General features: G+C 54.7%; 1 protein-coding gene across 10 annotated transcripts in view; it reads right to left on the reverse strand.

Moving 5' to 3' along the window:
* Positions 1-16,962, reverse strand: part of BCOR (BCL6 corepressor) — a 111,957-nt gene that overhangs the window by 33,257 nt on the left and 61,738 nt on the right. For 4 of the 10 annotated variants that reach the window (XM_036016700.1, XM_036016698.1, XM_036016699.1 and 1 more), the window contains exon 1: positions 10,102-10,829. The exons of 2 other annotated variants lie outside the window; for them this stretch is intronic. The gene's annotated coding sequence lies outside the window, so the exon portion shown is untranslated. 4 more of the 10 variants (XM_036016694.1, XM_036016693.1, XM_036016695.1 and 1 more) reach the window with 4 other exon arrangements.

A 16,962-nucleotide genomic window follows, 5' to 3' on the forward strand; every position in this document is an offset into this window, starting at 1 on the left:
ATTAATGCTGATAGTCAATGCAAAAGCACAGCCATTTAGCAAAGGTTTTAGCGTGGTTTATCAGCCAGCTCCCAGAGTTTTCTTCTTCTCCTGGTGGCTTGGGGAACCACCCCTCCCCCAGTTCCTCAGCTGGGAATAAAGGTTCAGGCTCCCAGGGTCAGTTTCCATGCTTGGCAAAGTGTAGGCTAGCCTGCCTGGGCCATGCTTGGGGTCTGTGTAGGGAGGCCTACAGCTCTCCTGCCTGTCACAGGGGCCAGGCGGCTTCTGCATTTTCTGCAGCCTCTTGTGTTTCAGAAATTGTCCAACTCCCTGAATAGTTACTGGTCGCCCCACTGATCAAAATGTCTCCTTTATGATTTTTGGTTAAGTCGAACATTTCCATAATCGTCATTATTAGCGAAAATTACACGCCTAATCGGTCCTTAAATAGATTTTAATTAAATAATCATACAAGGCTCATTTTATGACTTAAGAAAGGCATTACTTTTCGTTATAAACTTTCCACCAGGATGTAAAATAACGATAGCCGACAAATACTTATTCTTTGAAAATTACCAATGGGCAGAGTGTAGTGAAACAGACCCAGATTCACCTTCTGGAATTGAAGCCAAGACTAGACACGCCACATCTGCACAACTTTCCTCTTGAGAAGGAAGGGGGATATCTTCCCCCAAAGCCATTACTTTTGTCTCTTTGGAGCCAGGAGAAACCAATCCTAAATGCTACTTTCCCTTACCCATCTGAAGAGCTTTCTCCAGCTAGAAGTCTGTCTTAGAGACCACTCCTCCCCTCCCCCAGCCATTTTCTACCCCTTCAAGTCTGGTGAGAGTGCAAAGCAGGCAGGCTGTGCTTGTTAAATGCTGTGTAAAATGCTGTTAATAAAATAATAAATACAGAGGGTGGAGGCTGCTTGTTCCACGGGTGTTTTGACTGGCAATGCCTTGGCACTTGTCATGTGTTTATGAGAGGGCAGACAACTGGAGGATTTACATAGTTTGGACATTTCTGTAGTTCATTTATTCTTCCCTGAATGACCTAGGCCCCTAGGGCCATTTCAAGTTTGCATTTGTACAGAACTGGTAAATACCTAAGACTTTCTCCAATTAAACAAAGTTTTACACCTAAAGCTGGAATTTGCATACTCTCACACTCTCCCCACTCTGCCCTCAGCCTATTTTGCTCAAGAAAATGAAGAGACCTTCAATAACAGCCCCCTGCCCTGCTCTCCCCACCTTCACCCTATTCTGGGGATACCTAGGGCAAAGGTTAAGATGTCTTCACATGACAGGCAAGGCCCTGGCTGTCCACTGTAGAAATAATTGCAGTTAGGTGCATCCTGGTCATACTCTACCTCTACATAGTGAGCTAGGATGGGGGCAAAACTGCTGGTCTGGTAAAACCCACTGTTCACGAAACAATGTCAGCAAAGGCTGGAAGGCATTCTTTAGAGAGGGACCAGGGATTCGTGCCTACTGAAGCTCTTTCAGCACAAAGGCTTTTAGGGGAAGAAGGGAAAAAGGAGGAGGAGGGGGAGAGGAGGAGAGAAAGGGAGGGCTCCTGTTTCAGAGCAGGCATCCCCTGAGAGTCAAGAACCAAGTGTAGCTTCAATCAAATGCTGACTTCCCCTGTGGGAGTCGAGTAGGAAACCTGATCACAGTAGCTTACTACCGGCCTGGATCCATACAGGTCTGGTTTTCTTCTCATGCTAGTAATTTCTTTAAATACATATCGATATAAAAGAAGCAATCCCTGGTAGACTTTATTGAAAACCACACTGAGCCCTCATAACATCCGGACTTAATCCCTATCAAACAAACCACAGCACCTCTGGCTTCTGCAGCAGGCCACCCCCTCTCACCTCTTCCAGCCAGGTCTCTCCCCTCTAGCCACTGCAGTTCCCTCCCCTGAAAGAATGGAGGGAAAACTCACCAAAGAGCACCAAAGAGTTCCCTCCCCTGAAAGAATGAAGGGAAAACTCACCAAAGAGCAACCAGATACTGGTTCTGGAATCAATTCTTAACCATATAATGATCCCATTTAGGGGGTAAAATACCCAAGTCTTTTCATATGGAACCCTTTAAAATGCAGAATCCGAAGAGCTGTAACAAAGGGAGAGAGGAACCCATGGAGATGGGGCAGGGGGATATCCCTGGAGATACCCTGGGAGGGGAACTTGAACTGCAGTCCTCAGACTGGCCTCAGCAGGTCTCAGGGGGAGCAGGGACTAGAGGAGCAAACTATAGGAACATGACCAGTCATTCAAAGCAGCCACTAATCCTTGGGGCCTACTACGTGCCAAGTATTCTTTGATCCTAAGGTGGATAATTATTCCCAGTCTTACAAATGAAGAAACTTACTGAGACTCAGAGGCCATAAATAACTTGCCCCCAAGGTCACACAGCTAGTAAAAATGGGCCACGGCCAAACTCAGTCCTGGAGTTGCGGAGAGGAGCCAATTATTAGTCTAACTGTGCCATTCAAAATCCCCCAAAACTTCAGAAGTCTTCCTCAGGTCTTGTTACTCAAGTCCAGGGTAAAAAGATAGCCTTTAACACCAAGGTAACTTGGTCCACACGGTGCCTGGAACCCAGTTGCTCTAACACCCAGTAATTTCTTGGTCCATTTGAGTCATTCCCAATTTCCCCCACATCCTCCACATCTCCCTACACTGGAATACCCTGGTGTGAGGCCAGAGCTTCAACAAGGCTCCACTTTCTCCATCCAGGACCCCAGAATTGGCAGGGATAGTTGGTGGGTTGCTATTCAAGTCTCCGCAGAAAGTGCAGATTTCTGGCACTAGAACAAGGCTTGCCACCCTAGTTTTACTACATAAAGCAATAAATCAAATTATCTAGATAAAACAAAAACCCTTTGGAAGGAGTGCCTACACCCACTATTCCTAGGGTTTTAAGGGGGAGGAAATAGATGGAAGTGGCTTACGCAATGCTGGGGATCCCACCACAAAAAGCCTTTCCTACCTGCAACTTCTCATCCCAGAAACGCAGGGTCAGCACCCAACATCCCCTCCCTATCTCATTCCCAATTTCCAGGTCTGCTTCAGGCTTTCAGAGGCGACTGGGTGGGGGCAGGGACCAACAGGGGCACAGGACCAGTTGCTCCTCCAGAGGCCGAGCAAGGCTCCGGATGTGCGAAATGGCTCCAGGAGCCACTGAGCAGGCAAAGGCCTGGGGTGTGGAAGGAGTAGAGGCGACGGAGGGCTGGGTCCTCCACCCTACGAGCCAACAGAACAGGTCTCTGAGGCCCGGCCTCTCCTGACAACCGGGTCAGTGGCTTGCTCTCATTTTCCAACTTTCCGGCCTCCACGACCAGGCCATCGGAGCAAGGCTTCCAGGCTCCACCACCGCCCTCCCCGCCTCCTAGCTTGGTGCAGGCCCTTCCAACCTCAGGGGAGGCGACCCACGACCCCGACCCCCGCCCCCGGCACCCTGAGACTGGGCCAGGCAGACGCCTCCCCTCCCCCACTTGGGCCACCTGGAGCAGGCAGCTTCTCCGAGCCATCGGCGTCCGGATAAGATATGGACTTAGTCTGGGAAGGAAGTCGGCAGCCTCCAACCGTCCAAGCCTGCCCACGGCGCCCGTGCAGTGCACCCCACACTCGCGCGATCCCCGAAGGAGCTAACGCTAGGAGAGGGGGGAAGGGGAGGTAGAAAGGGTTTTTTTTTTTTTTAATTTTTTAAACTCTTCAGATGGCGAGTTCTATGTGTCCCAGACACGACTGCGAGCGCTGACTCGGGTAGAACAATAGAAATGGGGGGATTGCCGGAAATGGTGCTGGAAGACCCCAATAACGCCATAAACCTCTCTTCTCCCTCACAGTTACCATTAGCATTAAAAGACTCCAATGCTTTAAATGCAATAGTACATGTTTATAACTTTTTTCCCGCTAGGTCTCCACACCCTAAATAGATCCCCTCCTCACGTTATGAAACCACAAAGGCAAACACCGCTCCCAAATTTGTGACCTGAAACTCTGGGGCTTCTCACCTGCTCTGGCCCTGACACCCTGCTCTGACTCACCCCCTTCCCGAGTAGTTCCTCTGGTTTGCACCTAGACAATAAATTTAGTTTAATTTAGCTTCCGGTCTTTAATTTTAGCAGGTCTCCTTTTTGCATGCAAATCAATATGGCAATTACCATCTAAAAGCTCGCCCAGCCCCGGGTCAATGTAAATTGATCATTGTCCGCCTTCCACAAAATAACACCGGGAGTCTGTGGTGCATAATGAGATTATACTGGAAACTGTCTTTTAGATCACAAATTATATTTTATGCTGTCAGGATCTTCCCCTAGCGGACTTCCCCACTAGACTAATCACCGGGAGCTGAGCCATGGGTGCTGAGGGGTGCTGTTGGCTGGGAAGACATGGCTCTAAAAAGTAACCAAGTGGGGACCCACATTTCTGATGCCCTCCTTTGGGGCAGGCAGAGATGAGCTTGCGCTGGGAAAGGGTGCCTTCTGCAGAATGTCGAGGAAAAGCATCGTTCACTGATTTTCATCCAAGGCCAAGTCAGATCTCCCTTCCTAAGGAACACACTGGGGTCAACCATAGAAAGCCGACGGGTAGGTCTGGAGGTCAGTGGATGTGGCATGCCAAGTGCTGGTGACTAGGCAGCTTGGCCACCCCCGCTTCCACGGGGGTCAGCCTGAGGAGGCCAACCACTCCTGCTCTGGCTGTTTCTCAACCTGGCCACTGCCACCCAGGACTAAGCAGCGCAACCGGCTTTGCACATAGAATCTTGTCCGCTACGCACCTTGGCAAAGCAGCCAGGGCGGGCCTGGTCTTCCCCTCCCAAGGCTGGGCGAGGTCCCACCAGGCTAGAACCTTGTGATCTGGCAAGAAGCCTTCCAGGAAGAAAGTCCCTTCTCACTAACAGCACTACTCCCCCCACCCCCGCTCCTCTGCAGCCCCCAGAGCATGAGTGTGACCCTAGGGCCTAACAAAGGGGCCATCTGAGCTCTTTTCAGCCTCGCGCTGGCGCGCGGGGGAAGCCAAGGCCGAAGTAGACACGCGCGAAGTGGACGGCAGGCCGGTGCCCAGGAGGAAGCCACCAAGATGGCATTGTCAGAGCTGCCGGGCATTGCTGAATACCGTCCTGGCTTTCTTGGGGTTCCGGCGGCACTGCAGTCTCCCGGCCTCCCGCCCAGCCCGCTGCCCACCCCTGCCCCGCCCGACCCGGCGCGGGCTCCACCCGAGAGTGCGGTCTTCCCAATAAAGGCTGAATTCCCGGCTGGGCTCAGACAAAGAGGGACCTCAGCAAATCAATGCCGCGGGCAAACCAAACCCTAGCCTAGTTTACGTGCGCGTCTGGGGTCACAGAGACGCCTGCTAATCCATCCTATGCAGGCCATTCCCACATGGTGTCCTCCAGAAAAAAAGAGAAAGGAAGCACACCAAAATGAAAGCATACTTCTTTATTCCTCCCAAAAGCCAAACTTCGCACTTCTTTCAGTTCTGTCTTTATCAGTCCACTGGGCCCGAGCCACCTTTACAGGAGCAGTGCAACATCCATTCCTCCCACCTGACCCAAAAGGTAAAGACACTCTTCTTCTTCCTCCACCCTCCATCCACTCAAGGTCAAAGACTCAAGAACTGTTAAAAATCCTTCTACCTGCTTAACAAACACATACCCTCTCTTCCACTCTAGATGGGAAGAAACTATAACCAGAAGTAATCTTCCTATATGAGGGCCATCCACCCTTACCTAGGCCACTTTGCCCTGAGTTCCCCTGTAGGCAAAGACATTATTTCCCTGTGCATGAGGGTGCAAAAGTGGTGGTGTTGCCCACTTCCGACCACCACAGTCTCACTCCGCAGGAAAGTCTACATCAGAGCAGGAAAGTCTACATCAGACACGGAGATTTTGTCATTCAGCCTGTGTACCTAAGCATGGATGTATGCATATGAATGCTTTCTGTGTTTCCAAGTGACCCTCTTCACACCTTTAAATGGGCTTTTTGTCTCTGGACCAAAGTTACAGAAATCTGTCCCGGTTTCCAGCTCAACAAAGTCTGGGATTTTCTTAGAATATTGCTATAGGTCTCTGTATTTGCAAATCCATGTTTACATTCCTCTTCGCCAGTTCTTTATCTCTTCTGTATCTCTTGTTCCTTGTGGGAACTGGAGCCCAAGTGTCTTGATTTGTCTCAGCACATGTCATCCAGGCACACATCTTAATCTGAGCACTCCTGTCTAACATGTACACCTTCTTACTACTTACTTTCTTGCCTTGCCTATGTGTGGCTCATTTTCAGGCCAGACCAATATGGGTTTGCAGTTCAAATGTAATGAGAAGATCCCATAGACAACCCTAAAAAGGAGAGGAGATGGAAGGAGTGCTAATAATGATTTATGTATACACAGGGTAACCCACCCACCAATTTCAACCTCTGGAAAGAACTAAACCAATTTGGTATTGACCTCATGTGTGTGTATACAAATTATTGATCTTGTACACATCACTGTCCAACTCCTGTTTCAAGGCAGTCTCCCTGCACATATGTGATACTAACTTCACACAAGTTCTCTGTTAAAAGTATGTCTATTTATACAGATAACTCAAGGATCTCTTTGCTCTCTCCAAATACCTGCACACAGTGGCCTGGCACTTCAAGCTCAGATCTTCCATCTGCAGCAGTCTCCGTGCGAAGCTCAAACCAACTACATCTCTGAGTAGACCTTCCCATATTGGATTGCCAAAAGAGTTCTCTTCTGGGAACATTGAGGTCTACATCTGCATCTCCCAAACTCAGCTCCCTTAGTAAGGGTGTTCATTGTGTTCAAACCTTCCCCGTTGAGAAGTATCCAGTCAAACTAGATCACCTAGCAGCTGCGTTTGGTTTGTGGAAGAATCGAGCCCAATGCACCGGGATGTGCGCGTGCAAACAGAAAGGAAGGGAAAACCCTAGGCCCAGACACCTGCCCCTCCCCCTCGGGGCTACTCTGCCTCTAGGAATTTCTGCTAGGCTTCTTGCTACCCCCCACCCCCGCCACACACACACACTCTGAATCGCCTTTAAAGGGTTAAGAGAAACCCTCGCAGTCTCCCTCCACCTTGTTCTCTGGGCCCGTAGGCTGGCTCCTTCACTCGCAGCTCGCGGGAGTCTGCCGCCGCCCCCGCCCTCCCCCCCTCCCCGCTTCCCGTCCTTCAGCCGGGAGGGAGCCTGCATGCCTGTCTAGACCGATCTATCATAGGCACACCAACAACACCCGCGAGAGCGCGGGGACCCTGCCCAGGTCCCCGTGCCCGCACGGTTCCCGGCGGACAGACCCGGGGAGCGTGACCCGGCCTGCGGGGTGGAGGGGGAAGTTTATCCCCGCTAGCTGCCCCGAGAGCACAGCGGGTCCTACCCGGCCCCAGCCCCCCGAGCTCCCGCTAGCCCAGCTGGCGGGGCACAGTCACAGCTAGGCGCGCCGGGCAGTCCTATTTTTATCTTGTCTAATCCCAAACTGGGCGGGGAGCACAGGCGTCGTGCTTAGAGAACAAGAGATAGGCGAGGGAGGCGGGGAGGAGCAGCCAGGCAGCGACGCGAGCGGGAGCGAGTTAAAGACAGTCGAGACGACTGAGGGCAGGAAGAAAGAGCGGGCTGCGTGGGCCTCGAGGCGCCGCACGCAACGCGCAGCCCCGAGAAGTTACACTTGCCTCCCCACCGCCCCACTCTGCCCGGCCCTGCCACCTCCCAGCAGCGCTCTCCTCTGCTCGGGCCGCCGGGCCTCGGCCTGTGCGGGAGGCAGAGGCCGGGCCGGCCCTGCAAAGGGCTGGAGAGAATCGCTAATGAGCTGTGCGGCCCATTGATCCGGAGAACACTTCCTAATTAACTCTCAGTCGCCTACTGGTGACAGGGCCTCAAAGGACAGCGGTGGGGCCGTCCGAGCCCTAGTCCCAATCTGCGCGCCCAGCGCCCGAGCCCCTCGCACTCCTCACTACCCCAGGCGATCCAGGTGAGCGGCGTATACTCGCACACCGAAGGCTAGTCTCTCGTTAAACCTGGTCGACATATTAATCAACATCTTCCCTACTTCCTCCACGCGGTAAAATCATGCCCAAAATAAACACGGGAACCAATACTGCAAAGCCCAGACCTTATAACAGGTCGGGGGTGAAGTGGGAAGTGTTAAGAACCAAACGTAGTCTCCAAGTGTCCACGTACAAGAGTCTCCGAATCCAACAATTAAAACGCCTTCCACACAAGCAATTCTGTTGGCAAAACCAAATCCAACACCTCGTAAGGATTGATTTCGACCCGCGGTGTCCTTTTCCAGTGCCACAGGAAGTGTCAGATGGCTAGAAATACCCAAGTCTGTCTGGGTTCACCACCCACCACCTTCTGGGGTGAGCCATTTCCTCCCCATTTTTACTCCCAGGCCATTTTAAGGATCTTTCTCCAAGAGGCTAGCCCTAGAACGTAACACCACTACTTCCCCTAGCTCTCCCTCAAAAAAGGAAAGAAAGAAAAGAAAATCTAAAATCCTGATCTGTCTAGTCTAGACACAGCGAGGCGGTGCGAATACCTATTTGAAGCGCGCTGGTTTCTTTTTAAGGTTTGTTTTTAAATACACATATCCCTCCCCTTTCTTCGCTCTTCCATTCCCCCAACCCCCACCCTTCAGACGCCGAAGGCGCGCGCCCTCGCGCGCGGGCACTCAGCCTCTAGCTGGAGAGCTTGGAGTTTCTGGAAAAGATTCATTAACAGCAAATTAAGCCTCACCCAGCTTCGGCCTACACGCGGCCAGACTCCACCGTCTCGGGGACCCGGAGACGTGCCCACTCGAGAGGGCGAACAGCTGGAAGCCCGCGGGGACCACGCGTGGCTCGAGCCGCTGGGCTCCGCACACGGCACTTCAGGGCTTGCTTCGTAAACAGCAGGCGCACGTCGCCGCCGTCCGGAGCCCGGGAGTTGGCTGAGGCTTCTGCAGCGCAGGCGCCCGCCTACTGAGCACAGGCCCCGCGGCGTCCTGTCCTCCCCGCCGCAGCCGAGGATCCCGTCGGGTGCGCAAGTTCCTCTTCACCCTCCACCTCAACACCGCACACCCTCGGAGTGAGACCAACTTCCTCCCGCCGCAGACTCGCACACGCCCAAGAGGGCTTCCCACCAGACTCCCCGCTGCCCAGCGGAGGGCCCAGGTCTTGTCACCCCGCCCTCCCTTCCCGTCCCCGCAAATTTTACCCCCACCCCTGGGGGCTCAGAACTTAAAACCTACCCTGCAGTGTCGGGAACTGGATAGGGATGGGAGAGGGTGGCGAATTGCAATTTTACAAGAACATTTACAAAACAAAGCGTCTGACCTGGCGGGCAGGAGGACAGGCCGAGTCGGAACCCCTCACTATTGTAGATTTCCTAGTTTGTTTGTTTGTTTGTTTGTTTTTAATCCACGTGATTCTTGGTTCGGGGCAAGCCAAGAAAAAACCCGGGACTCCCTTGCCGAGTTGCGCGGAGGCGGCAGCAGGTCGAGCTCGGCTCGGCCGGGGCGCCTGCCACAAACCCTGGCGCACGCACACGCCGAGTTCCACTAGGAGGAACGAGCAGCCCCCGGAGAGTCGAGACCAAGTGGCGGCGGCAGCGGCTGGGGGTTTTTACAGTTCTTTCCCGAGTCGAAAAAGAAAGCAGACGGGAACCCGCCGCCCTCCCCTTCCTGCTCGCGAGCTAACGCCGAGCCGAGCTTCCCAGCTTCCAGCCCAGCTCCCCCGCCCCCCCCCCCCGCGCACGACTCGCTGCACTCAGCCGCGACCGCACTCCCGCGCACGCAGACACACAGGCTGCAAACTTCCACTCGGCGAACTCCCGATCTCCTCCCGGTCCCCCGGGAGACAGCATGCCCCTCCGTCTCGCCCCTCCTTAGTGCCCACGCGGGAACGCTTAGGTTGGCCGCATTTTTAATAACTTAAGAGTTAAGAGATAAAAACGAAAGCGAGCACAGCAGCCAAAGGGAAGCGCGAGGCGAAAGCTTCGCGGGGTACAGGAGAGTCGAAGGAGCAACCCGCAGAGGGCGGGGGCCCGGGGGGGGGGGACGACTGCAGCCCACGGCGCGCCCGCCTGCCCGCCGGTGCTATCTCCCCGGGGAAAGGTGTTTCGGGCACTGACCTGAAATCCCCAGCCGGGGAGTAAGGAAGGAGCCTGCGATCCGGAGCTTTGAAGTGCCCCCCCAACAGAGTCGAGGCGGCAAGGAGCCAGGGGCGGCTGGGTGGGTGGGGAGAGGTGTGCGGGGTGGGAGGAAAGTGGGGTGGCAACGGGTAGCGATCGGAGATGGAACGGGGCCGGGGAAGCGCGGCGGGCAGCAAAGTTTGCCGTCCCCGGCTGCCCGCAATCCGCTCGCGGCGCCGCGCTCGCTCGCCTCCCTCGCCGTCTGCTGCCAGTCGGCTGCCCTCGGGGTCGGCCCCGCTGTGGGGTGGGCTCTGGACTGGGTGGGGGCGGGGCGGGGCGGGCTCAAAGCCTCCAGGCAGGTGGCGACTGCTCCGAGCGGTCCTCCGGGCTCCCGCGGCTGGGCCGGGCTCGGCGGGGCTCAGCAGCTCCCGCGCCGCCGCCGCTGCCGCCCGCGCTCCGGCAGGAGCCCCAGCGCCATGTTGACGGATCGCCGCGAGCGCCCGCTCGGGCTGGGTGTGTGTGTGTGTGTGTGTGTGTGTGTGTGCCTGTGTGTGTTGGCCAAGTCGTCCCTGCGCGGCGACAGCGCGGCTTGGGCTCCCCGCCTGGCGGCTCGCGGGCTCCCCCTCCGCCGCCCGCTTCGCTCCCTCTCTCCACCGCGGTCTGGGCTCCGGCGTGTCTCCCCCGCAGCCGCCGAGCTCCGCAGGCGTTCAGCGAGGAGCGTAGCTCTGCCTCACCTTGCCGCTGGGAGCCCGAGCTCCGTCTGCCGCCGCACGCCGCGATCCCAACGCGTCCCCCCTCCCGGGTTCCCTCCTCTTCCTCCTCCTCCTCCCTCCACCCGCCCTTTCTCCCTCCCTCCCTCCCTCCCAGCAGCCGCCTCCCCTCCCCCCCGCAGGCCCAGCGTTCGGGCGACAGCCGCCTGCCCGTCCGCCGCCGCCTCCAGCTCTCGCAAGTTTGAGCTCCCCTAGCCTCCGCTCACCCTCTGCTGCGGCGCCTCGGCGTTGGGCTTTCGGAGGGGTGATTCCCCAGGAAAGGTTTGCTCGAGTTGCCCCGGCCGTCACCGATTCCCCGCCGGGCGCGTTTCGCCTCTCGGGGTCCGAACCCCAGACCACTTGGGTGGCGCCCCTCTCGCCCCTGGCCCTCCCCTCCCCCTCTCGGACCGAGTTGGCTGCGCACACCCGTCTGGGCGTGCGTCCTGGGCGAGCCCCAGACCGACTAAGGCGGCGGCCGCGAGGGCGGCCCACAGATCCGGAGCCCAGGGGATGGGGGGCGGCGGGGGCGGCTCTCCCAGCCGCGCGCCGAGACTCCCCTCGCTACCCAGAAGGCCAGTGGAGGACCGCAATTACCATAAAGCGCTTCGCACTCCGCTCAGCCAAAGCTGTCAAACCCCAGCGGCAGCCACTGCTGCCTCCTCTCACCACCAGCGCTGCGCTCTCCCGGTTGCCTGTCCCCTCCTAGACCATGCAGAGCTTAGAGAATGCCCGTTGGCACCCACTTCCTGCCTGGGGCGCCCCTTATTCCCGGAGGAGCCCTTTCCTATTTCGCTGTCAACAGCTACCTGAGAACACGGCCCGGGGCACTGGTGGCCGTTCCGCCCGAACTCCCCGCCCGAGTTCCCCGGACGTTTCAATTGTATGGGAATTGTTTGGAGAGGCGGGGGTTGGAGGAGGCAGCCCTAGGGACACAAGGAGGCGGGGATGGGTGGTGCGGGGACGGTAGGAGAGGAGAAATCCACCAGAAATGCCCCCCAGTTGGCGGGCATTTCATAGTGTGCACCTCAGATGGCTGGAGGGTCTGTCCCGGCCCCTCACCCCCACCTCCAGAGATTATCTCCCGCGTTTTATTTTCCTTGGCAGGGAGCAACTTTTGGCTTACACCATTCGCCCCATAAATTTCCACTCGGTAACGTCGTGCTGATCGTACAGCCCGCGCCCGCAGCAGTTAATTCAATTGACACGTATTGAGCTTCTCCAGCGCACCCGGCGCGGCGCTGGGCGCGGGGGAAGGGCGGGGGCAGGCAGGCGGGCGGGGGAAGCGGAGAGGCGAGGTTCCGGCCTCCCCGGAGTGCAGAGCCTCTGGGGATAGCCGAGAAGCCCCAGTTCGTGCAGCTAGCGGGAAGGGGTGGGAGTGGGGGAGGGGTGTTCCGGCCTAACCGCACCCAGATCGCGGGGCCGGACGCTGCGGCAAAAGGTGACCCCACTCCGTTGCTGCTAGGGTCTTTTTTATGCTGGAGGTGGGGAGTCTCTTTTCTGCTTAAGGACAAGATGGTGCAGGCTCGATGAGAACATCAATCCGAAATGGAGGTGACTTGTAAATCCACACGGAAAGTTTTAAATTTTCCTGGAGTGTCTCCATGCCAAAAATAATCAAAAGCATCTCAAGTTGATTACTAAGTCAAGGTCAAGGCCAAAACCAGCTCTAGCTAGAAGATCCCTTTTAAAAATTAGACTTAATACTAACTGCGGGACTGGTGTTAGGTGCGATTTTATTTATTCTGTTTTAGTTCTCAGCAGTTATAAAAACAGCCCTTTCCAAAGCAGAAGTGAAACATCTCTACCGTTTGAAACCCGAAACTTCGGGCAGAATTAAATCTTCATGCTCCAGAGCTGCTTATAACAACTGATGCAAAAGACAGGCAGTCAAGTGCCCCAGCGAGCAGTGCCCAGCCCTGCTGGGCCGCCACTGCTTCCAGGACCTGCGCCTGCATGATGGAATGCACGCCTTTTTCTTCCCGTCTTTCTGGAGGTGGATGTCTCTGAAAGCTAACCCACACATTTTTTTAATCTCCGGTAACAAGCAGAAAGACACCTGGACTATTATGCTGTAAAACTATTTTTTATAAAGACATTTTAGGGCCAGACATTAAAAGTTATTAGACTGAACGCATGCAAGTTACAGACGCAGCTGGAGAAAGGCCTCTGGTTGCGTGTTGTAGCAACATTTCTTTTTGAAGCTACTCCTTTTATTCAAAACAAATCTAAAATAACTGAGAAGACTGAAGTTGGGTACTTGTGGGGAAACTCTCTGAACGCGGTTCCAGGCAAGGAGGCTTCTGTAACACTGTGGGCCACTCCGGAGAGCTGGCCTGGGTGAGTGGGGAGGCCTGCCAGGCTAGGCTCTTCCAGCTCAGGCCTCAGAGACACTGGCCACGTGTCCAACCCCCTCCTCTTCCCTTCCCATGCCTCCCCAACTTTATCCCCAGGCACAGGCTTTTCCCAGAGTTAAGAATTGTAAGTAATCATTCAGAACTTTGGAAAATCCTGGAACCAAGCAAGAGCATGGAGCCTGCTGCCTCTTGGAGTCCTGTGGGTTCCAGGGGCTGCTGACAAAGGGGCCTGTTTGTCTAACTTTAAAAGTCCTATGTTTAAAATGAATGGGGGGGGGGGGCTTTTGCTGTAAATATGAAGGGGCCTCAAAGAGAGTCGACTGTGAGAGAAATTTGATGCTGGAGACAAACAGGCCAGTAAATTCGACTTTGACGTATTTGCCACATTTCAAACCCCCTCCCTTTTTAAGGAGTCTAGCCTGCAAGGTATCCTCGTTTGGTGGTGGGATTAAAGGGTTTCTCTTCCATCTCTAAAGGGCACATTTTCCAACTCTGTGGGATTTTAAAAATACCTTATTAAGGCAGTCCTAAGAGGCATGAATGTGTGTATATGTGTATGTGTGTTGGGGGGGGGCGTTCATGACTCACAGAATTAAAGTGTGAAAATGTCCCCAAGGTACTCCAAGGCAGAGGGGGGTGGGTAGGGAGTTTATACCTATTGGCCTAGTTTATTGGAATTGTTCCACGGAGGAGAAGCAAAAGCTCAAGAAGGGCAGTTCCATCTTGGGTTCCCACTCAAGAAGGGGCTCCTAGAGCTAGGGACACCACAGAGCCTGCAGCATGTGAGGGCAGCCAGGCCCTCCCACCAGCCCCTCAGGAGCTGACCTGCGGGTCAGGCCGCTATACCAGGCACTCGGTAAGGGGAGGATTTTAATGAAAGCAGAAGAGGAGGAGAGCAGTGAGTTGAGTGCAAGGGAGAGGAGGCTGCACAAGCAGTGGAGAAACAGGAGAGGTGCTTCTAGTTGAGCTGTGGAGGACCACACCTCCCCTATCGGTCTCTTGTCCCCTTGGAAGGGTCCCCAGGTTGTAATATATACCTGGACCTCAGGCTCCCAGTCACTCTCCTGCTACAGATTCTATCTAGGCTTTGCAACTGGGCCAGCAGGTTGGCACTTCAAGGAGCAGGCCTGGAGCCTGTCCACCCTTTTCAGGCCAGGCTGACTGTGCAGGGTCTGCCAGGGCCTCTTCCACACCTTCAACCACAGCCCAGACCTAGGAAAGAGGCCATGCATCCCCTGGTGAGATTCTTACCTGGTATTTGGGAGAACCCTCGGATCCCAACATTGTGTGTATGGGTTGTTTGTGACATATGTGTAGGATCTATATGATAAAACTCTGTAGGCCCTGCATGGCTCTCTTCAGAGGCTGTTCTTAAGTCTATGAGACTGGTTATTGGAATAGATGGGAGTTGGGTGATTTCAGAGCATATATTTTTTATTTTATATAGTGTGAGCCAGCCTATTAATGTTAACTATTTTAGAAAACACACAAACACCCACACTAACACTCTTACCTGGTCACTTTGTAAAAGAACTCAGGGCTTACCCAGTGGCCCGTAAAAGAGCCACTGTCCTACCCTCCCAAGCACAGGGCATCCCTGTCCCAGGAATTTCAGTTATCGGGAAACCAAAGGTAGCTGCCTTCCATGACTGGAGACTGCTAAACTTAGGAGTGGCCAAGTTGAAGACAGGTGCTCTTTCTGGATAGCTTTTTAAGGGTTATTGAGCCATTCAGGTAGAAGGTTCCAAAAGGCAGGCCCAACATAGTAGCAACTGCCTTTTGGAATTTCTGGTCTGAGCTAGATTAGTGTCAGGCTCTGAGATCCCCAAACCCAGGAACAGTGGGTGAACTGCCATTTACACTCAGAAGCCCAGCTGGGTAGGTGGGTGTCAGCCAAATAAGCATAAATACATGCAGCTTGCGGGAGGTCCAGTCTTGCACTCCACCTGGTCCTAGCTTAAGACCCCTCAGAGCCGATGTATCGAAGCCGCCGTTGCCTTGGGCTGGATGCTCCTGCAGATAAACCCGGCCACCACATCCCGCTCTAGCTGCTTATTCAGCAAGGCACCTCCGGCTCACATTTTACCCCGCTGGGGATAGTGAGCGGGGACCACAGGGAGAGAGAATGGAGAACCACCAAATACTTGCCCGCGGACCTAGCATGTCTGACTTCCAGCCATTTTGGATCAGGCCGTCTTCCTTCACTTCTGCGGGACCCCTGCGGAGACTCCCTCCCCGGGGGCTGGAGGAATCTGGAAAGCCCCTTTTTCTAGGGGCAGGGAGTATGGCCCCAGCACCTGGAAACCCAGTGCTGATCTGTCTCAAAATACTTCTGAGGCTCCCACCAAGTCAGGCGCAGAGGTGAGTTGCTGAGGTTGGTTGCCTCAGGAAGGTCGCAGCCAGGAGCAAAGCTGGGGGTTGGTGCAGAGCTGGAGAGTTCGAGTGTCCTAATCCGCCACACTTTTACCTGCTCCCATTCCCCTACCCGGCCCACTCAGTTCTGCCTTCACCCTCGATTGCCACCCCGCCATCCCTTCGTCTCCAGCGTGTTAGCAGCCGCGCAGCCCCCCACCCCACCCAGCCACAAGTGTGGGGGGTGGGGTGGGGGCGCAGGGTGGTTTGTGTTTCGAGGCCTGACAGAACCTTCTGTGTGAGGCAGAGGGAGGAGGCTAATGCATAATGCACAGCGCCTGGAAGCCCGGCCATTAGCGGCCTGTCGGTGACACAGACAAACGACTAAGAGGGAGGAGATCCAGCTCGCTCTGGAGTTTAAATATACCAGTGTGGAGGGGAAAATGCCATGATTTAAAAGTGTGTTTGCAGACACTCGCATATATTTTAATGATTTCCAGCAGGCCATGCGTCCCAGCCTTGCATCCCCCCTCCCAAAAGGGGGATGTGTGGTTGGGGCAGGGAGCAGAGTGAGAGGCCTCAATCGGAGACCCACACCAGCTTTTGCAAGATGAAGGGGAAGAGAGGTTTGGAAACGCCGAAGAAAGTGAGCCCCAGGGAAGCCACATTACCCCAGGCCATCACCAGAATTTTTCACCCTAAAATCTGGCCATTGAACCTTTCAACCCGTACTGGCCCCTCTACATTGTACTAGGAAGGCCTGGGGTAAAGAATATATCCTGCCAACCTTGCTTTCCCCAGGCACCCACATTTTTGAATATTCCATTTCCACTGAGGATCCAGAGATCTCCTTCCTCCGGGTTTAGCACACCAGTGTTTTTTAGCAATTAAGGCGAGAAGGGGGTGGGGATGAAGATAAGCCAATTTTTTTCCGCTGTGCAAGTGTGAAAGATAAGATAACGTTAAGCTGGGGCAAAGCGGCTGCTTACAACCTCCCCTCAGCGATTTTGATCGGTCACTTCTTATCTCACCAAAATGCTCCTTTCGAGAAAACTGCATCAGAAGGAGGAGGAGGAGGAGGAGGAGGAAGGGAGGGAGGAAGGGAAGAAGGAAGAAGGAAGGAAGGAAGGGAGGGAGGGAGGAAGGAAGGGAGTGAGCGAGGGAAAGGAGAAAAGCTGAAGGGAAGCATTTTCATTTGGAAGTGACATTTAAAACCCACCTCCTCTGGGCAAGCAACCCCTCCCCATTGCCGGGGCTCCCCAGGAAAAGTCACACCTCAACTTCAGGGTTTCAGGGTTTTTCGTGGGGGGCAAGATTACTAGTGTAATTAAGCTGAATGAAACCAGAATGCATGATGAGGACCAACACCAAGCTCAAACCCCCGTTTTCCTTCTTAGTTACTGACT

The sequence above is a fragment of the Phyllostomus discolor genome, chromosome X (assembly GCF_004126475.2).
Source record: "Phyllostomus discolor isolate MPI-MPIP mPhyDis1 chromosome X, mPhyDis1.pri.v3, whole genome shotgun sequence".
NCBI classification, from domain to species: Eukaryota; Metazoa; Chordata; class Mammalia; order Chiroptera; family Phyllostomidae; genus Phyllostomus; species Phyllostomus discolor.